This window comes from Giraffa tippelskirchi, chromosome 4, assembly GCF_054371585.1.
Source record: "Giraffa tippelskirchi isolate mGirTip1 chromosome 4, T2T-mGirTip1v1.2.pri, whole genome shotgun sequence".
NCBI classification, from domain to species: domain Eukaryota; kingdom Metazoa; phylum Chordata; class Mammalia; order Artiodactyla; family Giraffidae; genus Giraffa; species Giraffa tippelskirchi.
The window spans coordinates 127,978,197-128,001,839 of record NC_137278.1 but is presented as its reverse complement, the minus strand read 5'-3'; the positions used below and the strand labels follow the sequence as shown (position 1 = coordinate 128,001,839).

Below are 23,643 nucleotides of genomic sequence, written 5' to 3'. Positions count from 1 at the left end.
GAGAACAATTATACCAAAGAAGTTCTTGCACTGTTGCAAAAGTTCTAGGGCCCACGATAGATATCCCAACCTGGGGAGCCAGCAAAAGCACTGAGAACCCCCCAGAGAAACAGACTCTTGGAGGGCACAAACAAAGCCTTGTGCACACCAGGACCTGGGAGGAAGAAGCAGTGACCCCACAAGAGACTGAGCCAGACTTGCCTGTGAGTGCCCAGGAGTCTCCGGTGGAGGCATGGGTCAACAGTGGCCTGCCTCAGGGTCAGGGGTACTGATTACAACAGTCCTGGGAGGCACAGCATGCTGACCTAAGTCCTTTTGAAGGAGGTCACCATTACCTCCAGTACCCCTACCATAGTTTGTCCCCACCCATCAGCAGAAAATTGGGTTGAAGTTTTACTGAACATAGCTTTGCCCACCAGAGCAAGACCCAGTTTTACCCACAGCCATGCCCTCCCACCAGGAAGCTTCCACAAGCCCCTTATCCTCTTCCATCAGAGGGCAGACAGAATGAAAACAACAAGCAGCTGCTTTAGTGTGTTTCATAAACCCTCTGCCAATCCATGCTCTGTATGTTTATCTAGATATATTCACCCGTTCTACAAATGTACAGTGCTGACTGCATGTCAGGCAGTTGCAGGTGCTGGGAACAGTCATGAACAAAATTATACAAAGTTCTTCCCTTCGTGGAGCTTACATTCTAGTGGAGTTAGAAAAATCATGAACAAATTAAATAACATACAGTAACTTAAAGAGTGATAAGTGCTAGGGAAAAAAAAGGGCAGGGGATAAAGTGGGTTGTGGGTGTTTGTGAGCAGATTAAAGTGTTATGTGGGGTGATTAAGAAAGACCTTACTAAAACGGTGTTGTTTCACCAAATGCAGGTAAGGGAACAACCATATGGATGCCTGGGGTAAGAGTGGTCTACCGTAGGAGACAGCAAGTGCAAAGGCCCTGAAGTAGAATCTTGCCTGATGTGTTAAGGGGTCAGAATGGTAGGAGGCAAGGGGCCAGAGCAAAATGAGTGAGAAGAGGGAGAAACAAGACTGAGAGGTAGCTGGGTCAGCAGCAAAATAATGTAGGAGTTTGCAGGCCATTGGAAGTACAGACTATATGTGTGTGTGTGTTAGTCACTCAGTCGTGTCCCACTCTTTGTAACCCCATGGACTGTAGCCCTCCAAGCTCCTCTGTCCATGGGATTCTCCAGCCAAGAATACTGGAGTGGGTAGCCATTCCCTTCTCCAGGGGATCTTCCCAACCCAGGGACTGAAGCTGGGTCTCCTGCATTGCAGGCAGATTCTTTACTGTCTGAGCCACCAGGGAAGCTCATAGACTTTATAATCTGAAAGTGAATGTCCATCAGTCGTGTCCAACTCTTAGTGACCCCATGGACTATACAGTCCATGGAATACTCCAGGCCAGAGTACTGGAGTGGGTAGCCTTTCCCTTCTCCAGGGGATCTTCCTAACCCAGGGATTGAATCCAGGTCTCCCACATTGCAGGAGGATTCTTTACCAGCTGAGCCACAAGGGAAGTCCTTATATTCTGAATATTAAGAGAAACCAGTGAAAGGTTTTGAGCAGAGGAATGATATGATCTGTACAGTTTTAGCAGATATATGTCTATTCTTAAAAATATACAGTGTTATTTTGGGTTTTTAACTGTACATAAACAACACTGTGCTGTATACCTCATCCTGTTTTTTACTTTTCCCACCTAACATTGTTTCTAAGATCTCCCCATGCTGCTGTGGGTAAATCACTTCATTATCTTTGATTGCTGTTTAATATTCCATTGCACCCATACAGTACATTTTACTTATATGTTCCTCTAGTAATAGATGCTTGGGTTGCCTCCAGCTTCTTCCTACCGCAAGCAGTGCTGTGATGATTGCCCTCATATGGGCCTCTTCATGGACTTGGGAGACAGTTTCCTTGGGTATGTACCTCAGAGCAGGATTGTTGGGTCAGAGAGTAGGTGTGTATTTAATTCCACTAAGATTGTGCTTCAGGATGGTGGTCTCAGTTGCACTCCCACCAGCAGTGCATGAAAATTTGTATCTTCTCATTTAATTCTCGAATTGGTCCAGTAAGGTAAATGTTATTATCATTCCCATTTTATGGATAAAGAATCTGAGGTCTAGGGAGATTAAGTAAGTTATCCACGTTTATATAGTCAAGTAGAAGAGCTAGGGCCCACATGGAGAATTTTTGACATAATGGTCTTTGCTTTTATCACTATAGTAGCCAGTATTGCCTCTTCTAGAAATAAGATGCGGCATCCATAGGCCATACTATTAATATTATTGTTATTATTACTATTCATGTGATCTTCCTCTTCTGGGCTAGTTGGACAGAAGACAAAATTCATGACGTTCAAGGAGCCACTGGAAGGGAACTGTGGTCTTTCTTTCAGTCTCTGCCCATTTTAGGAACTGGGGTGTCAGATGGAAAGCTGTTCACAGTAGCCATAGGGAAGGAGGGCAGGATGGCAGAGTTTTGGCATCAGATAATTTTTGTTCAAATCCTGACTCTATCATTTCCTGTCTGTGGTTTGTACAGTTGTTTTTTTTTTTCAATTCATCTAAGTCTCAGTTTCCTAACAGGTAAAATGGAGACAATAACAAGACTCGCATGTTAGGGTTGTTGTGAGGAAGTAGAGGTAAAATGCTTAATATAGTGCACGTAGTAAAGGTTCATAAGTGTCAGCCATTATCATTATTATTTTTGTTATTGTACTTGAGTCTGGTATTTTTTTTTTTTTTTAGACTGTGCAACACAGCATGTGGGATCTTTGTTCCCTGACCAGGGGTTGACCCGATGCCCCTGCATTGAAAGCACAGAGTCTTAAGCACTGGACCACCAGGGAAGTCCCAAGCCTGGCATTTTTCAATATCTGGTATAACTCGAGCAGCCTAGGAACCCCTGAAGTGTTCAGCACCAGCATGTGTGAAGGTGTCTAATTAGAGTCCTTAGACCTTCAAGGCAAATTATGTGGAATAAGACTGCTTTTGTTTCTCATGAGGGTTAGCTAAGAGGCTCAGGCTTTAGTGGATGACTTTGAGGCTAGACATTTATAAAGACTAATTGATAGTCAAAGTTTGGGGACTTTGGATCAGATTTTAATATTAAATATTGGGTAGATTATATTAAGTACATATTGTTTTCTAGGCCCTGAGCCAAGTACTTTGCAAGCATTATTTCACTTAATCCTCACAACAATCCTAGAAGGTATTTACCTTTACTCCTATTTGTGGAAATTAAAGCACAGAGAGGTTAAGTAATTTGTCCAGAGTCACTCAGCTATGAAACTGAGTTAATATTTGAACTTAAGTAATCTACCTGCAGAGCTTTTACTCTTAACTACTAAACTGTGATGTTTTCCTGTGAAGGATAATTTTAAAAAATTTTTTTAAATGATTTTTTTTGATGTGGATTATTTTTATGGTCTTTATTGAATTGTTACAATATTGCTTCTGTGTTGATTTGGTTTTTCGGCCACAAGTCATGTGGGGTCTTAGCTCCCTGGCCAGGGATCGAACCCACACCCGCTGCATTGGAAGGCAAAATCTTAACCACTGGACAGCTGGGGATGTCCCTGAAGGGTGATTTTAGAATCTCTTCTCTTTTAAATTTAGGACAGTTGTCATTTGGGATGGCTTCAGGCAGTCATGGAAAGTAAGGGTCTAGTTGGAAAAGAACCTCCTGAGGGTAAGGATACGGAGTCTGAAAATGGTCCACAGGTGTCTTCACTATGACTCTTCTGTCTCTCAAAGTGAGACCCTCTGGCTTAGGGGGTGTCCTGCCTAGATTATAGGGGCTGAGCATGATATATTAAAAAAAGTGGAGATTCTCTAATTGGGCATGGGTGGTTGGTTCTCTGTAACCTAAGGCAGCCTGATACTTCTCAAACGAGTATCCCCAAAGGCAAACAGTTGTTTATCACCTATGTGTGGCTTCTGCATGCCATGAATTACCTGTGGTCAAGGTTTTATCACAGTTGGTTTTCCCTTCACACTTTTCATTTTGATAGCCTTCTACAAGGAATGTAATACCATTTATAATTTACCTACGTCAGATTTATAAAGGTTGCTTGGCTACAAAGTAGGTATCTCAAAGTCAAGTAAATGGGAATTCTGGATTATGTATTCTTTCAGGGTTTCTCTTCTCTGTATATTTGCTTAACACCTATTTATCGAGTGCCTAACTCACACTCTAGTGGAGGAGACAGATAGCTAAACCGGCATTGTGATGTGTTATGATAAATGGCAAATGGGATAAACACAGGTGCTGTGAAAATATGGAGGAAGGGCAACTTATTTCAGCCTAAGAGTCAGGGAAAGCTTCCTGGGGAAGGAATTTTTGAGCTGGGAATTGATAAGTAGGAGTCAGCTAAGCAAAGGGGGCCAAGAAAGCATCAGAGGCAAGGAAGCAGGATGAGTCTAGAATTGGGTTGCCAGAGCAGGCGCTGGAAGGGGATCAGGCTAGAGAAATAAGCATGGGTCAGATTGTGAAGAAAGGATGCACCGTGCTAAGAAGTTGAGGTTTTATCCTGAGGGCAGTGGGGAACCACTGAAGGGTTTTAAGCTGGTGTTGTGTTGGTGATGGTTGTGTTAATGTAGGTGATGTTGGTGATGTTGGTGGTGATGGGGGGCAACTCAATCAAATTTATAGTTTAGAAAGATTCCATGGGTTAAGAATCGACTCGCTTTACTTCTCTTGCTTGTGAGTAAATCGTAATATTGGGACTAGTGAGTGGCAGATAAGGTAGTCGAGAGGGATTTGTAGAGGGAAGGTCTGATGCAATAACCTGAGGGTCCCTTTGGATGATCTATCGAGAAGGCTTTTCAATGTTGACTTGATCTTCCTGTCTTTAAAAACGTCTGACAGCATTTCCTGAAATCCTCTCAAAACCATTGCCTGAGTAGGGAGGATGGTGTGGGCTGCTCGATGGGGTTCTTTCTGTTCTGTGCTCCCCATTTCCGGGGGATCGCTGTGAATTGTTCATCTGAAGCCTTGCTCCCCGTGAGGAGGGGACCATTTGAATAGCAGCAGGGGGGTCGAGGGAAGGAGGAACCACATGCCAGGCTTGTTCATTAAGAAAATCTATTTGGCACATCCAGACAATGGTTTGAGTGAGTTAAAAATAACTCCTCGTGAAAAATTAATAGGGAGTTATAAGTGAGTGTTTTAATACAAACTCCTGGAGCAGGGCAGATTCTCCAGGTGGCTGGTGGCTGACATCACAGATGGCACGGGGTGTTTATAGAGCACAGTGTGGCCAGCAAGGGGAGTTGTCTACAGAAGTGAACTCACCTTTTCTCCCAGATCCCTGGGGAGAGAGCAGACAGAAGGAATTGTTTTCAGCTGTGAGCTGCTAAGCCAGGTGACTTATTTCTTCTCTCCCTACCCGTCGCATTCTCCTAACAGTGGACATAAAAAAGTGGTAGTGAATTTTGTCTGCTTGCTTTGGGCAAAGTTTACTGAATGTCAGAACTCACAAAACGTCCTTTCTGGCTTTTCTCCTTTCTTGGTAATGGACCCCTAGTTGACTGCTGCATCTATTACTTCCTTGTTTTCTTACACAATAGCCAGTTTCTTCTGTTTCTGCAGGTGGTTAGGAAGTCCCTACTCCTTTTCCCCTCTTCCTTTCTTTTCCTGGCACCTCTGTGGTCTAGGTGAGTAAAGTGCAGGGTTGGACTATGCATCCTTTGTCATTAATACAGCTAAATGGATAACACAGAACCAGGAGAAAGGGAGCCAAAGTAACCTCTGACCTTGGCTAGCTCATTTCTGGGACTAAGGGTTTTCAGATGGGGGGGGACCAATATTTGTATTTTAAATTCAGATGCTATTTAAAAAATGGTTCTGTAATTGCAATGAGGGCCTCTAGGCCGTGAATTAATGTGTCATAACTCACGCCCAAGCACTGCGCAAACATCCCGCATGTGAATTATTGCACAATAAATTCATGCCCTGTTGTGTCTTACAGCTTAATTAGTACATGAAGCTACATGAGTTAGACGAACCCAAATGGGATTATGTCATGTGGTGCGTAAAAAAGCAGAATGTTGGGAGGTATTTGGCACTTTTTCGGAGGGAAAGCAGGGTTGATTTTGCAATGACATCCTTTGGTGTCAGTTTCTGTGATATCTGGGCTGCAACAGGTGACATGTGACTTCTGAGTTTTGGTTGGTTGATTGACTAATAGATTCAGTAAATATTTACCGTGCCACAGATCTTAGGCATTATGGAAGGACAGCCCATATAAGATGAAACATGGCCCCTTCCCTTAAGAAACTTATATTCTGATGCAAGGGATGAAGCAGGCTGCAACACAGAGGAGAAAGTGACAAGTGTCATAAGTTATATACAAATAAAGCATCTTGGGAATTCAGGGTGGAGGAGGATGGTTTGGAGCTGGCACAGTGGAGAGGGCTGATTGGTGAAATCAGAGAAGACTTTGTAGAGCACGGCACTGGGAGTTGGTTCTTGGAGGATGGATAAGATTTCACCACACGTGGGGGCAGGGGAGAATTCTAGGCAGAGAGGGTAACACTAGGAAAAGCGCGGGAGAGTGAAGTAGTTTCAGAACACATTGAGCAGGCTGTGCAGCCTGAGCCTTGGCTGAGGGAATGGGGACGGTGCATAGACGCATTGGAGCCAGAGGTTTCCTGTGAGTACCAAGCACTTTGGCTTTGAACCCACTCCCCCTGCTGAAAATTCTGGGGTTGGTTCTTCTTTTTTTTTTTTAAAAAGATGTATTTATTTACTTTTGGCTGTGCTGGGTCTTCGCTGCTGCACGCGGACTTTCTCTAGTTCTCTAGTTGCAGGGGAGTTGGGGCTACTCTTTGTTGTGGTGCACAGGCTTCTCATTGCAGTGGCTTCTCTTGTTGCAGAGCACGGCCTCTAGGCACTTGGGCTTCAGTAGTTCCAGCTGTGGGCACAGTAGTTGTGGTGCACTGGCTTAGTTGCCCTGAGGCATGTGGGATCTTTCTGGACCAGGGATCAAACCGGTGTCCCCTGCATTGACAGGCGGATTCTTAATCACTAGACCATCAGGGAAGCCCTGGAGTTGGATTCTTTTATTTGGTGATATCTATATTCTTAAAGTTTCTGTTATATTCTGCTCAGAAAGTGTACAGCTGAGAGCTGTGTATGCTGGGTTCTAGTCTTGTTTCCACTAACAGGCAATATGACCTTGAGGAAGCCACTCAGTTCCTTTAATGCTTTGCTTCTTTATCTTTAACATGAGAGACAGGCGGTAGGTAGATTTTCTCTGGTTCTTCTGCCCTCACTCTCTAAATTAGGTCTCTACTGCAAGCAATCTGAACTTGTATCCCGCCTGCTTTTCACTATAACCCATTGTTGGCGTTTTAAAGGTAAAATAAATAACACCCATTCCCTCTCCTGTATTTGGGACTAATTGATTAATCGAGAAATAGAGACAGATAGAAAATTAAACAGTTAACTTTAGATCTGCAGGCAAATTCGCTTGCTAATAGTGCATCACTAAATTAGACAGACTTACTTTTCATTATAGGTTGGGCTGAACAGGCAGCCGCCTTCCACGAGGATAGAACCTACTTTTATTAGATTCTCTTGTGTCTGAGTAGGTTGGATTGCATGTGTCCTATGGGCAGGCTGACTCTGGGGAAGAATAAAAACACCAACAGAAAGCCTGGAAGAGGCTGAGTTGGGCATGCTCAGTGCTGTCTCTTCAAATCAAAGGGATCACGGTGAGGGGTGGGGAGATAGGCCAGGAATATTACTCTGCCCAGTGGGTCTCAAATTTCGAGTGTTATCGGCATCACCTGGAGGGCTTGTTAAAACAGACTGCTGGGCTCCACCTCCGGTGTTTCAAATGTAGGAGAGTCTGAATGGGACCCAAATTTTAATTTCTAGTAAGTTTCTGACTGATGCTGATGCTGCTGGTCTAGGGATCACACTCTGAAAATAAAGCTCCCACTGAAGCCCTTCCACCTATAAAGATGAAGTGAATGAAACAAAGGCTCCTTTCAAATGCTTTGCTTAGTCATGTCTGACTCTTTGTGACCCCATGAACTTAGCCCACCAGGCTCCTCTGTCCATGGGATTCTCCAAGCAATAATACTGGAGTGGGTTGCCATTTCCTCCAGGCGATCTTCCCTACTCAGGGATTGAAACTGTGTCTCTTGCATCTCCTTCATTGACAGGCAGATTCTTTACCACTAGCACCACCAGGGAGGCCCCACTAGCTTCACTTAATAAAGCACCTCAATTAAAATACAATTGTTATTTGTGTGTCTTTATTTTCTTAATTTTGTCCCTAGATTGTAGATCATAGGTGAGGACTGAATCTTGTTCATTCTCACACGGCATCCAGCTAGGTGCCTGATACATAATGAACATTTAATAAATTCCTATCTAATTGAATTGAACCTTGTACATTTCTTTGGTATAAAAGATTCTCCTTTAAAAGGAAACCCTCCTACACTGTTGATGAGGATGTATGTAGGTACAGCCACTATAGAAAACAATATAGAGGTTCCTCAGAAAACTAAAAATAGTTACCATATGATCCAACAATCCCACTTCTGGGCAGATATCCAGACAAAGCTATAATTCAAAAAGAACATGCACCTCTATGTTCACAGCAGCACTATTCACAATTGCCAAAACATGGAAAAAAGCTAAATGTCCATCAACAGATGAATGGATAAGGAAGATGTGGTATATTTATACAATGGAATATTACTCAGCCGTGAAAAAAGAATGAAATAATGTCATTTGCAGCAACATGGATGCAACTAGAGACTATCATTCTAGGTGAAGTAAGTCAGAAAGAGAAAGCCAAGTACCATATTATATCACTTACCTGTGGAGCCTAAAATATGGCACAAAAGAACCTATCTACATACATACAGAAATAGACTCACAAGCATAGAGATCAACTTGTGGTTGTCAGAGTAGAGTGGGGAATGAAGAGGGATGGACTGGGAATTCAGTGTTGGTAGGTATAAACTATTACATTAGGAATGGATAAACAACAAAGCCCAACAGTATAGCACAGGGAACTATATTCAGCCTCCTGGAATAAACCATAATGGAAAAGAATATTTTTAAAAAAGGATATATATATATATATATATATACATATATATATATAAAACTGAGTCACTTTGCTGTGACTCAGCAGAGATTGACACATTGCAAATCAACTATACTTCAATAAAAAAAAATTCTCCTTCCTTTCAGAATATACTGTCTTTTAAAACTCCTTTAAAACAAAGTTCTAGGAGACTTCTTTAAGAAACAGCATTTCTCCCCATACTTCTAGTGTCTAGAATTGGCCCCAGCTGCTTCTCATTTGGTCTTTGTTGGGCTATGCCTGAGTCCTGATGACTCTCCTGTCTGTTTCATCATAGTGAAATCTTGTTCAAGGCAAGGACTAGGTTCTCTCCTTCCTCTAGACTCAGTGGTGAGAATAGTGTTCATTCAAAGAATGATGAGGTGTAATTCAACCCTGGGGCAGGCGAATGCCTGAAAGACCTCCCTAGGTTCCTCTCTATCAAGTCCCATGTAATTTGAGGAGGAGAAGGAAGTAAAGAGATTGATAAAAGACCCAACCCACTGTACTTGACTTCAGGGAATCCCTGAAGACTAGACTGGCTCCAGCGTGGGCACAACAGACGTCTTTCCTCAAGCAGTCAGAGCTATATGCTTTGGTATAGAAGGACCAGTGTTTTTCTATTGTATGTATGTAAGGGACCTGCCCTGGGAGGGAGAGATGGGAAGCAACTCTCTTACTTGTGGAACTGCTGATACTCCCAATAAGGAGTAGGTGACACCACGGAAACCTGCTAGAGGCAGGGTTACTCAAATACTTGCCAACTCCTTTAGAGGCTTTTTTGTTAGATGTAAAAACTTTGTGAGAGCATCAAAGATTCTCTGGGGAGAAAGAATTCACATCCAAAATGGGGAGAAAGACAAGGAATGAAATAGGAGGGATTAGTAAATAGACAGGGATTGAGACATCATTACTGTGGAAGTGGAAGATGTAAGTAGAAACTGGGCAAGAGATGTTGGTCAAGAGATGCTTCCTGGAGGAGGATGCCTCTAGAGCAATTTGGGAAACAAAAGAAGGATAGGCAAGTTGGAAAAGAAATGAGACAGTAATTCTAGGCTGCGTGGACATTTAGAGTGATGAAAGAATGAGACTCTTGTGAGGGATGTTTTGTCACATTTAAAGTGGAATTTATGAGCCAGGCTTGTATTGTGTATTGTGCCATGGAGGGAGATTCCTGAATCAGAAAGGTACGAGATATGATTCTCATTGCTGTCTGGAGGATGGACAGATAGATGGAGATAGATGGATGGACTCTTCCTAGGAAACTCTTATAGAAATGGCTATAGTCATCTGGATGCTTGATCTTCAAAGTATGGTCCATGAACCAATAGCATGGGTGTCATCTGGGAGCGTGTTAGAAATGTAGAATCTTAGATCCCAACCTAGACCTACTGAATCAGAATCTGCATTTTTAACAAGCCCTCAAGTCATTTGTAAGCTCTCTCAAGTTTGAGAAACACCAGCCTCGAAAATAGATGTCTGGCCTTAGGTGAACACTAGGAACTTTGGAAATCAGGAGCTCAAGAGGAGGGGCCTGGGCTGAGGGAACTGAATTTGGGGATGAGCAGGGAGTGTGGGCCCTGGCTCACCTCCTTGTCTCCAGGCCTCCCACACCAGTCACTATGCCAGGGTTTGGCATTCTGTCTACTTTGGGAAAATATCTACTGTGCCCACGCTGGAGTCTGCCTGGTCCTCAGGGGCTCCCCTGGGGCAAGCATTGCGTAGATTGGGACTGCTGCCAATTTTGCTTCCCTTATTTCATATGAATGAACTGAAAGGGACCAGGGAGGTCATATTAGTCATGCCCCTGCTTCAGGGTTGTGCTGTCCCTTAATTAAATGAGTGACAAACTGATTATACTAACTGAGGAGACTGGGGGATCTGGAAGGATTGAAATAGAAGTTCTTTATCTGTCATGGAAATGAAAATATTTTCATCTTTCAAAGGTTTTAAAGGGAGAACAGATGACTGGAAAAGGGGCTATACCCTGGCAAGGGCCAAATCATTCCTTTTTAAAATCTCTTTTGATGATTTTTTAATGGATTAAATATTTGGCACATATATTTCCAGATACTGGGGCGATAGGCAATGTAGAAAAGTTACCAAGTAGGCATTTGAGAACTTTTCTTAAGCTTTGGAAGAGCTGTGTATTTCATCCCCAATAAGAATGAGTGACAAAGAAAGTTCATTGTTGAAGGAAAACAGATGGAGGCTGAAAATAAAGAAACATCTGAGGTTAGAGGGGGTGATTGAAGGAGATAGGAGGATGGGGACTTTCTCTCTCTGGCCATGCATGTGGTGGCATCAGTTTGGTTTGGGATGCCTCAGAAGACTTCTTCCTGGAAAGAGGGAAAGACACAAAATGAATTCATACTCTTTTCTTTCTTTCTTTCTTTGGCCTCATGGCTTGTGGGATCTTAGTTCCCCAACCAGAGATTGAATCTGTGCCCCGTGAAGTGAAAGCTCTGAGTTCTAACCACTGGAATGCCAGGGAATTCCCTCTCGTACTCTTTTCTATCCCAACTCCTTAAGTGAAAAACTGAGGACTTCCCTGGTGGTACAGTGGATAAGAGTCTGTCTGCTAATGCTGGGGATGCAGGTTCGATCCCTGATCTGGGAAGATTCCATATGCCGTGAAGCAACTAAGCCGGTGCCCCCCAACTACTGAGCTTGTGTGCTGAAACTACTGAAGCCCTGTGCAACTAGAGCCCATACTCTGCCACAAGAGAAGCCCATACACCACAATGAAGAGTAGCCTCCTCTAGCTGCAGCTAGAGAAAGCTTGCACACAGCAACGAAGACCCAGCACAACCAAAAAATTACAAACAAACAAACAAACTGGGGTGGGTGTGTGGTGTATGTAAGGTGGTGAGGCATGGGGACAGTAAATGGTTGAAGGAAAAACCCATCTCATTAAAGTACTGAAATCACTACTAAAAATGTCAAAACAGGGCTTGGAGTTAGGAGAATTAGTTGCATTTTTAGTCTCAAATAAGCGTTTTAGGTGATAGAAACCTAATTTCACTTTCTATGTGTTTATCTTGTCTCATCAATGAGATTTTAAGAACTCCTAAGGGAAAAGAGCATCTCTTTTGTTTATAACTTCCTTATAGTGCTAATGTCTGAAACACAATGACAGTAACAGCTACCATTCGTTGACTCCTGTGCCCAGTACTGAGGTTTCCCAGGAGACACTAGTGGTAAGGAACCCACCTGCTAATGCAGGAGACGCAAGAGACATGGGTTTGATCCCTGGGTCGGGAAGATCCCCTGGAGGAGGCCGTGGCAACTCACCCCAGTATTCTTGCCTGGAGAATCCCACTGACAGAGGAGCCTTGCAGGCTACAGTCCACAGAGTAACACGGAGTCGGACACGACTAAAGTGACTTTGTCATGTCATGTCATGTGCCCTATACTTAGTTCTTAAGCACTTTACATGATTATTGAATTTAATATAATATGTATGAGGTGAGTATTGTTATTCTCATTTTACAGAAGTTGAAACTAAGGCTCAGAGAGGTTGAGTCATTTGGGCAAAGTAAGTAGTGAAGCTGGGATTTGTACCACATTTGTGCAAAGCTTGTGCTGCTAACCCCTGGGCTGTACTCTGTACAGAGCAGTGACTCAGAAAGGGAGAGATGAGCATTGGAACTTGATGGTATATTGAAAGCTAACTGAAAGACAGTGAATGATCCCAAATAGTGAACACTGAGAAAGCAATTTCTATTTGTTTCTTGGAATGTCGTCAGAGACACACTTAGTGACACGTGCAAGTTTATACTCAGATATTCCCTCATTCACCTTCACTGTGCTCTACCCTGGAGTCAGGAGCTTGTGAAGGGGGAGAGGTTGGGTATAGTATGTTCACAGAGCCACTCATTGAAAGTCATGTGTGTATATATACTCCATGGATGTATGTGTTTGCATTTGACTGGAAATAGGTACCAAGGAGTGGGGTATGCTTATCTCAGTAGGTCTATAAACATGAGTATATTTGTTACACTTTCAGGGTATGGTTGTGGAGTGTGTGTGTGTGTGTGTTTGTGTGTGTGTACACAAATCCTGAAGGAGTTAAATCACCTATAGGGAACTGGCTGCCTTCCATCCCTGGCCCTGGTTGATGTGTTTGTACCAAACCCTGATATTTATTTTTCATCACCTCTCAAGGGAGCCTCAATGAGTTTTCTTTCTGGGAAGTTTATGGCTAAGATGCTGGGCTGCTTTGGGGCCCCTATAAATCTGCTATAATCAGAGGAGGTTTGCAGAGAAAGAGAAACAGCAGCTGCAAGGCAATCCCTTCCTGTCTTTTACTTGCTAGCCGAATACACAGTTGCCCTTTTGTGCACATCATCCACACAACCACCTCCACAACCACCTCCACTCTCCTAGAAGGCCCTGATAAAGGTGCTAAGAGAAACCATTTCATTCACTTCTTTGCTTCCAACTGAGACCCTATACTTAAGCCATCCCAGAAAGAAGTATTAAAAATTATACTAATTAGGGAATCTAGAGTTGAGATTGTGAGAAACTGGTCACTTGTGAAACTGATTTCATTGAAAAAGAAAACAACAGAATGAACTTTCTCAGAAGTAGGGGTGATAAGGGGAGTTGCATGTCTCTGTTTACTTTAGAAAAGTTTAAGAAGAGGCTGTCAGAGATGCTCCCGGAAGCAGGAGGTGGGGTGACTTGAACATTATTAGGGGAAAAACAGAACAGGAACTCCCCTCCTCCACCTTCCAGTGCTGTAGTTGGAAGATATATTTTTTATGAGGGATTTTTATGACAAACTTTACTTTACATTTGACATTTAACAGCATCTCTTGTCCAGAGAAGGAGGAAATACAGATATTTATTGACATACAGTGTCAGGAGATCAAGGAAAATTGACTGGGGAGATGAAAGGAGGAGGATTTTCTCTCCTTCCCAGGTATACAAATTACTTAATTTGTGTAGCATATGCTTTTCTGTGCTTTGTGCTCTTCTCAGTGATGAGATTAAAATCATTTCATTGTTATTAAAGAACTCAGTGGGGGAGAGAGGAGATGAGAGACGTATAGATGGAGACATTGGGTACCCTGTTCTGTTTGAACTTGTATCCCTCAAATAAGACCAGATGAAAGAGATTTGGGGATAAAATGGAACCTGAGCTGGGAACCAGATCCTGGTTCCTGTCTTCCCAATTTAAAGCCTCAAGCTTCTGCCATTTTATCTTGAATTTCATTGGTGCTTGTATTTCACTCTCTAATGATGAACAGAAGTTCAATGTCAGATGATGCCCAAAGTCAAGAACTCCTTCCCAGCAGCTGTGTCTTTACCTTGAAATTCCCTCCTTCCAATCTCTGACTATGAATTTCCTACATAGTCAGCACTTAAATGTTATCAGCTTAAATGTTACCTCCTGCTTGAGCCTTCCTGGATAACCTCAGCCAGAAGCAATTTATTTCCTTTGAATTCCTACCCTCCTTTGAGTTTCTGTCTTATCGTGTGCTGTCTTAGGATACACCGTGTTCAGCTGTGTTTACTGTATGTCTTCCCTTCCTCAACTGTAAGCTTCTGGAGTGGGCAGACTGTGCCCTGTATATTTTTATATTTACTCCATAGTGCTGTTTAGAATTGTTAAGTAACATTAATGAGTAACATAACAGTTGTAGGAAAAGAGGCCATGGGTAGCGATGCAGAAGTAAGGGTATTATGGATATTGATTAAGGATATTATTGTTAAGAAAAGTCTGGATGTGATACTTTCAGGTATAAATCATATTATTGGGGACTTTTTATTCCACTGGTAGATTTATGCACATATCTAATTTATTTATGGGCTTCCCAAGTGGCACAGTGGTAAAGAATCTGCCTGCCAATGCAGGAGACACAGAAGACAGAGGTTTAATCCCTGAATTAGGAAGATCCCCTGAAGAGGGAAATGTCAACCCTCCCCAGTATTCTTGCCTGGGAAATTCCATGGACAGAGGAGCCTGGCGGGCCACAGTCCATGGAATTTCAAAGAGTCAGACACGACTGAGCCAAAAGATGAAATGATGAATTTATTTATTTGTCATTCACTTTTTCTCTCATTCTAATATAGAGCTTTTCCTAGAGGAAACTAGACAATAAGCAAGAAAAGCAAATCTTCAAGTATAGATTGTGATAAATACTGGAAGAAAATAAACAGGGTCTTGTGACAATATCAGAAAGTCTTCTAGGTTAGGAAAGGTCTTTCTGGTCACTGTCACTCAACTAGGCTGATGAGTTAATTCAGTTTACAACCTGAATACCAACAATAATAAAATCAACAGCAGAATAAGAATAACAGCCTTCCCATCATGGGGTTTTTTTGTTAACCCAACCTCCAATTAGATTCCTTCCTTGGCCCAACCTCCCAACCTCCCTTCTGCCTTGGGAAGAGGGGAAGTCAAGGCCCTCCCTTTGCTCAGGATGGACCTGCCCCTCTTTTCTAGCCTAAGAGTCGACAAGCAAAACAGGTGTTAAGAGCTTTGATCTTGCTAGAGACTTGGAGACAGATCAAGGCAGAGGCCTCTGAAATAATGCCCCAGGATGTGAGAAGCTGGGGAAGAGATGGAGACAGAGGTAGACAAAGAGAAGAGAGAGGCAAATTGCTGTCACAGAGACTCTTTTTCACCTCCTACTTGAGTCTCAGTAGATTCTGGGATCCAGGGGGAGGCCTCCTGGATCAAGGCCTGGTCAAGGCTTTGGGGCTTTGGAGGGGCTTCCCTGGTGGCTCAGACAGCAAAAGAATGCACTTGCAATACAGGAGACCTGGGTTTGATCCCTAGGTTGGGAAGATCCCCTGGAGAAGGGAATGGCAACCCACTCCAGTATTCTTGTCTGGAGAATCCCATGGACAGAGGAGCCTGGCGGGCTCAGTCCATGAAGTTGCAAAGAGTCAGACACGACTGAGCAACTAACACAATGTGTTGGGTCTTTGGGGGCAGGGGGAGATGTCCCCCAAGTGACTTTAGAGCCCCCTTGATCATTCCTCCTGGAGAAGGAAATAACAACCCACTCAAGTATTCTTGCCTGGAGAATTCCATGGACAGAGAAGCTTGGCAGGCTACAGACCATAGTGCTGCAAAGAGTTGGACACAACTGAGCAACCAACACACACTTCCGTCTTTCCTGGATTCCATCTCTAAGGCTGAAGACAATCGAGAGTGTGAGGAGCATATAGCTTCCCAATGTCCCAGCATCTTTGGGTAGTTCTTTCATTGCCAGGGTCCTTCTTGACCACTTTCCTTCCCCCCTTCTCCTGGCACAAGTCGATAGCATTAATTTCTGATTCTCATAGAGGATTGGTCCCATTAAGAAAGGCTTGGGAGAGGGTAAGAGTCTTATACCAGTACCTGGAGATACTACATTCACTAACCCTTTCCTGACCCCTGTTTCCTGTTGGGATGACACATTTCAGTTGCTAGCTCAAGACTAATGGTTCCCCTTCTCACAAAGGGCATGACTTCCTTAGTCATGCCGAGAAACACTTCAGACTGTTCAGAGGGTCTTACTCAGGTTGATGTAAGTTTCTCTAATTGAAGCTGTAGCCTTTGCCTCTCTTCAGCCTTATCCCACCCCACTGGGACTAGCTTCTCTGCAAATGGCGTCCTGCATAAGGATGGAGCCTGTATCCTTGCACAGTTCCAGATGAACTCTGCCTCTTTGCTGCATAATCTGGAAATGTACCTAGAGGACTCAGGCTACTTTATTTTGAAGAGACGCTTGCTGGAGGAGGAAGAACTACATTTCCCTTTAGCTGCTCAGGCCATACATAAGACAGACTTGTGATCGTCATACATAGACAGTAGAGTACCTACACAACTCTTGACATCAAATAGCTAAGTTCTTGTCCAAGCTGGGCCACTTGCTATGCCTGAAGTGGGAGGCATACAGGATAGCTGTATACCTTCTTCTATCTGCACCAGGGCTGGAACCTGAGATGAGCTGAGGTTGGTTTTAGATCTGATAAGGGACATTATGCTACGGGTACAGAGTAAATGAGGTGGAACAGAAATAACACTGCTTGGAAGAGGAAAAGGAAGAGTGTGGCAAGAACATACGTGGAAGCAGGGGAAATGGTTAAGCCAACTCCTGAACATAGGGAGCCAAGATTTTTATTGGGGACCGAGTTAATAATTTCTTAGATGTACCAATATTCTAGTTGTGAGTTTGAGGTCCTTTCTAGAGTTTATCCTTCAGTGGGCAGCAGCATTATTTGTTCGCTTCTTAGGCAAACAGGACAGGGCATGTAGCTCAGGGCAGGCCAGGACAGATTCTGATGCCAGGGCTGACATTAATGCCGGTGAACATGGGCAGATTTTCCCAAGGAGCTTTGTTCAAAAGATGGTAGGGGGAGGAGCAGAGGATGGGAGGTAGAGGAAGGGAGTCAAGTGATCCTGTCAGGGTTCATTGGATTAGGGGATGAAAGAAATAGGAGACTCCAATCAAAATTATGATCACCATTAAATACTTCACTTTCGTATTTTATTTTATTTATTATTATTATTAAAAAAAACCTTTTTGTCCTCACCGTGGAGCTTGTGGGATCTTAGTCCCCAGACCAGGGATTGAATCCAGGCCCTCGGCAATGAAAGTGGGAAGTCTTAAGCACTAGACTGCTAGGGAAATGCCAGGTGACAGAAATCTAAATAAAATGTGGTTAGTTTAAAGGGTCAGGGCAAAGGAAACTCCTTGGCCCCATAGAATGATATTCTTCAACCCCTTTTTCCTTCTCCATTTCTTAATCCAGACTTTGGTTTGTGGACTTCTAATGTTCTGTGGGCTTATCAGCAGGCAGCATGGACCAAGGTTATGGTCTGGACTTCAATGCTATCCTAGTTCAGTGAGTCTCCTTTGGTCCATGTTTTTCGCTAGAATGGTAGCCTCAGCCTTCTGGCTTCACTTCACAGATAATTAGCTCAGGCCTGGAAGCTGGGTGGCCATAAAACATGGGGTTTTTTTTGATGAGCATTTCCTGGTTTTGATTTATCCATTTGCCTAATCCTGAGTTGGAGGAGGAAATGGTAACCCACTCCAGTATTCTTGCCTGGAGACTCTCAAGAACAGAGGAGCCTGGTGGGCTGCAGTCCACAGGGTCACAGAGAGTTGAACACGACTGTGAGCGTGCATGCACTAATCCTGAGTAGACCAGGGATAACGATGATAACAACAGCCACTATTTGTTGAGCAACATGTTGACACTGTACTTACTTCTATCCTATAAGGATTGAGTGCAATAGGTGATATGATTCTCATTTTACAGATGAGAAACTGAAGCTTAGAGAGGTGGTGTTCCTTGTCAAGGAGTTATGTATGTCTGGCTCTAAATCTTTGCTTTTTTACCCACCACTGTGCTATACTGGATGGCTACCTTTTGGAGATCCTTAGATAAAAAGGCTTTCTTTTTTTTTTTTTTCCTGTGTAGCATGTGGAATCCTAGTTCATTTGAAACCACGCCCCTGCATTGGAAGGTGGAGTCTCAACCACCAGACGCTGGGGAAGTCCCCTAAAAAGACTTCTTATCCTTAGTGCTGCCATTTGGTCTGAAGCAGCATCAGGAAAATTTAAGATGTACTGACTCTCAACAGTAGAAAACTCTGGTAGATTTTGAAGGGGACTGGAATATATTTTTCTCGGTAGTGACAGGAGGATGGTTGAGAGACCCTGTGGACCAGACCCTTTGGCTGTACTGAGAACAGTATCTGGCATATAGTATGAACTGTGGCTCTAGTGAGAAGAATGCACTTAGTCAGCTTAGGAATGGGCGGCTGGGGAGCTCAGGGTAGTACCTTACCTCCTCTAAACTAGCTTTGGAGAGATGGTGGCTCCGGTGTTACCTGGGGTGACTGACAGAATGTTTATCTGCTTTCTGGATCACCTACTGGCAGAGTTTGAATTCTCAACTGGCTTTCCTCAATGACACTCTCCCAGCCCCACCTTCTTCGTTTTTTTTCTTTTCTTTTCTTTTCTATATACTCCTCCTATTACCCCTGAAGGGATGCGAACTTCTAATATTTATTTGAGTCAAATGGAATTGATAAGGTAAATTTGCTAAAAAAATATTATGTAGTACTTCCTGGATTCTCTGCATTAATTGAGGGGGCAGTCATGGATAATCCTAATTAGTAGAGAATCCAAAATTTAAATAATCAAAATGTCATTTTAGTTTGAAATTGATCCTGATGTAAGCACATGAGATTCACAAAATTTCAGATCAAATAATGGAGCTTCCCTGAGGGGGCTGAAATCCTCTTAGGGTGATGGACTTATTCTGACTCTCCACCTGGCCTCCATGTCTACCCTCTGAATTCAGACCAGTACACATAACCTGCCTTTGCAGACAGGATCTTTCTTTTTGTTAATCAAATTAAAACACATTAGTAATTTGTTTTTAACTGTGCCATCTGAAGGAGAGACGAGTGCCCGTGACGATCAGCCCAGGTCTAAAATGTGAGATTCTCAGTCCCTGGAATCTGCAGCCCTTCACCCGAGGAGCTGAGGAAATGGCTCTGCAGCTGGTGAAGGTGACATAACCAAGCTGCTTTATAGACCTGAGAGAACTTAAGTGAGGGGAGGATGTGGAAGGAGGGTAGGTTGGAATAAGCAGGCAGCTTGGGATGCTCCTTGGTCCTGGCTCCTTGGCAACGGTTACTTAGCAACCCTCATTCACCTCTCTCGGCTGCCTTCTCCCTCCACCTCCCCACCTCCCCCCACAACCCTCCCACCTCAACCTCAATCCCCACCACCCTCCCTTAGCTGCTGCAAGGAGCTAGAGAGCTTGGAGTGAATGACAATTTGGAGAAACGGCCGCAGCCTGAAGATCTAAGAGGCTCTAAAGAAGATGGATAAGAAAATCGATGCATAATAAAAACTGCAGGCAAAGCCACCTTGACGGAGGGCGGGTGGCTCTCTCCTCTCGCCCTTGTTAGTCTCTCTGGGCTCAAGGCTTCCATCATCGCCCACTGTCCTCTGCTTCCTTCTTTTTTCTTCCACCTTTTGCTGCTTAGGGAATGTCGTTTGCCTTTGGGGTGGAAAAGGGGAGGAAGAAACTCAGAGGAGAAGAAAACAAAATATATGTAGGGTGTTTGTAGAGGTGCTGAGAAAGGGAGAGAGAGAGATAAGGTAAGGATTATAAGAGGGAAGCTTTGAATGGAAATGAGTTTAAATTGCACCGTAAAGTAATGCCCTTAGTCAAAAGAAAAATCTTAAGAGTAGAAGTAGAAAGGCCCCATGTGTGAGTTGTTAAGTCAACCTCTCTGCAGAATATTAAAGAAAAATGCCTAAGCAATCTTTCTGGAAGGGCTGGTTTGGCATATGGCTTGATTGATTAGATAATGTATATATATAAGTACCTACTACAGACACATAGTAGGGATATAACAAGTACTACTTTCCTTTCTCTCTTAGGAGCTAAAATTGGAGGAAAAGAGGCGTTAGACGTGTGGTGAGGAAGTCTGCGGAGGATCTCATTTGGTTGCGTCCTGTGCTCGCTGAGGCGGTACCTCGAGAACTATGGCGGAAGGAGATAATCGCAGCACCAATCTGTTAGCTGCAGAGACTGCAAGTCTGGAAGAGCAGCTGCAAGAATGGGGAGAAGTGATGCTGATGGCAGACAAAGTCCTCCGATGGGAAAGAGCCTGGTTTCCACCTGCCATCATGGGTGTGGTTTCTTTGGTTTTTCTGACTATCTACTATCTAGATCCATCTGTTCTATCTGATGTTTCCTGTTTTGTTATGTTTTTGTGCTTGGCTGACTACCTTGTTCCCATTCTAGCGCCTAGAATTTTTGGCTCCAATAAGTGGACCACTGAGCAACAGCAAAGATTTCATGAAATTTGCAGCAATCTAGTAAAAACTCGATGCAGAGCTGTGGGCTGGTGGAAACGCCTCTTTACACTAAAGGAAGAAAAGCCTAAAATGTACTTCATGACCATGATCATTTCTCTTGCTGCGGTTGCTTGGGTGGGAGAACAAGTCCACAACCTCCTTCTCACCTACCTGATAGTGACTTTCTTACTTTTGCTTCCTGGACTGAACCAACATGGAATCATTTCGAAGTACAGTGGAATGGCCAAAAGAGAGATAATCAAGCTTCTCAAACAAAAAGAAAAGAAAAATGAATAAAGCATTTGCTTTAATCAGTGTGATTAATGGAGTATACATTGTCCTTGGGAACAGTGTCTGTTATGCTGTTTGGATACTAAAATGTTACAAAAGTAGCTCTCTGCTGTCCCTCACTCTGCCCTTAGTAGAAATTCTGACTTGCCAAGTAAGGCTTTATGCTCAGTGTCTTCATGGGTGTGTTCTTATCAGCTGGCCTTATATGGACAACTCTTTCTTCAGTTCCTCATCTTGGTTTTTTGTCACCCAGGGTTAACTGAACTCTAACTTTTAAAATAACATAGTGGTGAACTTCACCCTTTAGTACAGTTAACAGTGACTCGGGATAACTGTTCAAGTTGATCTTTTTTTTTTAGCTGGATACAGGATAGTGATCTGTGGCTTCAGGAAGCTGGTTGTATCGTCTGCTTCCATGGTCTGCTTAAAAAACTGGCTTCATGAATATAGAGACCAAGTTTACCACTTCTGATGAAGAGACCAATTAAGATTCATTCCTCATTCTGTTTCGATAGTGTGGGAGAAGAAGCCCCATGGAATAAGATGAAACTAATCCCATGCCTTAGCATGTGTTTTCTCCCTTGTGCAGAATTTAGCAGTTTGTAGGAAACATTGATCCTTCCTCCCAAATAGGGAATCTGACAGAAACTTTTAGAACTCTTGTTCCCTTGCACTTAAACTTTAAGTTAGTACATCCTTAAAGGCTTTTTAGTAGCAGGCTTACAGAAGTTGGTATTTAGGACTTTTAAATTTCAGATTTTCAGTTAATTGGAACTAATGTCCATAATAGGTTACGAGTCATGTCTATGATCTTCACTACAAGACCAGCCAATAAAGGACAAAAGTCTTCCTGTGTTGAGTCAAGATTCATTTCAGTAGAAAATAGCCTTATCCTACTAATTTTTCAAGACCAGAATAAGCCTTTAAAGATATAAGTCTCAAGAGTCTCCTTTTATGGTAACACTGGCTGCTTTTGGTCCCCATAGATGGAGTAGTTGAAATCTGTAGGAATGGACCTCTGAGGGCTGGAAATGTGACATATTTGGAAATGTGAACAATTTGGAAATGTGAACAATTCTTAAACTGATTAACTAGCTGTAATATAGTTTTGTGAATTTATTGCACTGATGCTGTGAAACCTGGACCTTGTGGTATATCAGTCCCTAAATTAGTGTTATTTTCTCCCCTTCAATATCGCTGTAAACAGTGGCATCGTGTAGCATGTTTGACTTTTTTTTTAATGTTTCGTATACAGCGTACAAGCTACCATAATTTACATGTGTTTCCTCATTGTATATAAGCTTGTCTTCCTATCCCGATTTTTTGTGTGTATGTGTGTTCTACCAATTAACTACTTTTGCAGTTTTAATCCTGTATTATTTCTTCTACTTTGTTAAAAGAGGAATAAATAAAAAAGCTGGAAAAAAAATAAAATTGGAGGAAAAGATATTTTAGGGGTCCATGTTAACCAGAGAATTTGTGGAACAGTTCTGTGACTATGTATGGTTTTTGTTTTTACTACCTTCCCATCCACACTATTGAGTCCTCTCAGATCAAACATCATCCCATTCTGTTGAAATTAGAACACATGATCAATTAATCAATCCTTTGTTTCTTGGTGTTTACTGAGCCACAGCTCTGTTCTAGGCAGCATGAAATAGGTACTAGGAGCATCATGTCCAACTGTGATACAGTTTAGACCCTTAAAAAGGGTTTAAGTATTATTCACAGAGTGGGATAGAAATTCAGTAGGAAGTGGGGGGCCTCAAATGAGAACAGATATATGAGAATGCTTTGAAAACAGTAAAATGTCACAATTGTAAGGTCTATTGATGAGATTTATTTCAGGATTTGAAGTCCTGCACTTCAGCGGGGAGTAGAAGCATTTCCTGGGTAGGAGAGAAGAGATGGAACTCATTCAAAGCAGCCAGTCCTTTGGGAACAGTTTTCTGCCCCAGGGAGCCATGCTGGACTGGGATTACTGGACTAACTGGTGGAGGACCAAGATTGGAGAGAACCATTCTCTACCTGTCTTGGGCTCATCTAATCTCATTCCTTTCTTTGGGGCTTTGCCATTGGCTTAGCAGTAAAGAATCTGCCTGCCAATGCAGGAGACACAGGAGACGTGGATTCGATCCATGGGTTGGGAAGATACCCTTCAGGAGGGCATGGCAACCCAGTTTAGTGTTCTTGCTGGGAAAATCCCATGGACAGAGGAGCTTGATGAGCTAGGGTCCATGGGATTGCAAAGAGTTGGACACAACTGAGCAATCCCTTTTTGCTTGTTTGCTTTCCCTTTCTCTTTTCTACCCTTCAAAGCATTCCAAAAATTCCGTTATTTCAATGAAATTTCATTATTTCAGATGTCTTCTGAATTAGAGGAGAACTGGTGACTTTCTTGGTCTCACTATGAACA

At 43.0% G+C, this 23,643-nt stretch overlaps 1 pseudogene across 7 annotated transcripts in view; it reads left to right on the top strand.

Moving 5' to 3' along the window:
• Positions 1-22,700, top strand: part of LOC145547164 (ADP-ribosylation factor-like protein 6-interacting protein 1 pseudogene) — a 61,104-nt pseudogene extending 38,404 nt beyond the window's left edge. For 5 of the 7 annotated variants that reach the window (XR_014083602.1, XR_014083598.1, XR_014083601.1 and 2 more), the window contains one exon: positions 20,517-22,700. The product of XR_014083602.1 is annotated as an ADP-ribosylation factor-like protein 6-interacting protein 1 pseudogene, transcript variant X4 (transcript). Of the gene's footprint in view, positions 1-19,786; positions 20,232-20,516 lie in introns of those variants that run through there. The other 2 variants (XR_014083603.1, XR_014083604.1) reach the window with 2 other exon arrangements.
• Positions 22,701-23,643: the final 943 nt, after the last annotated feature.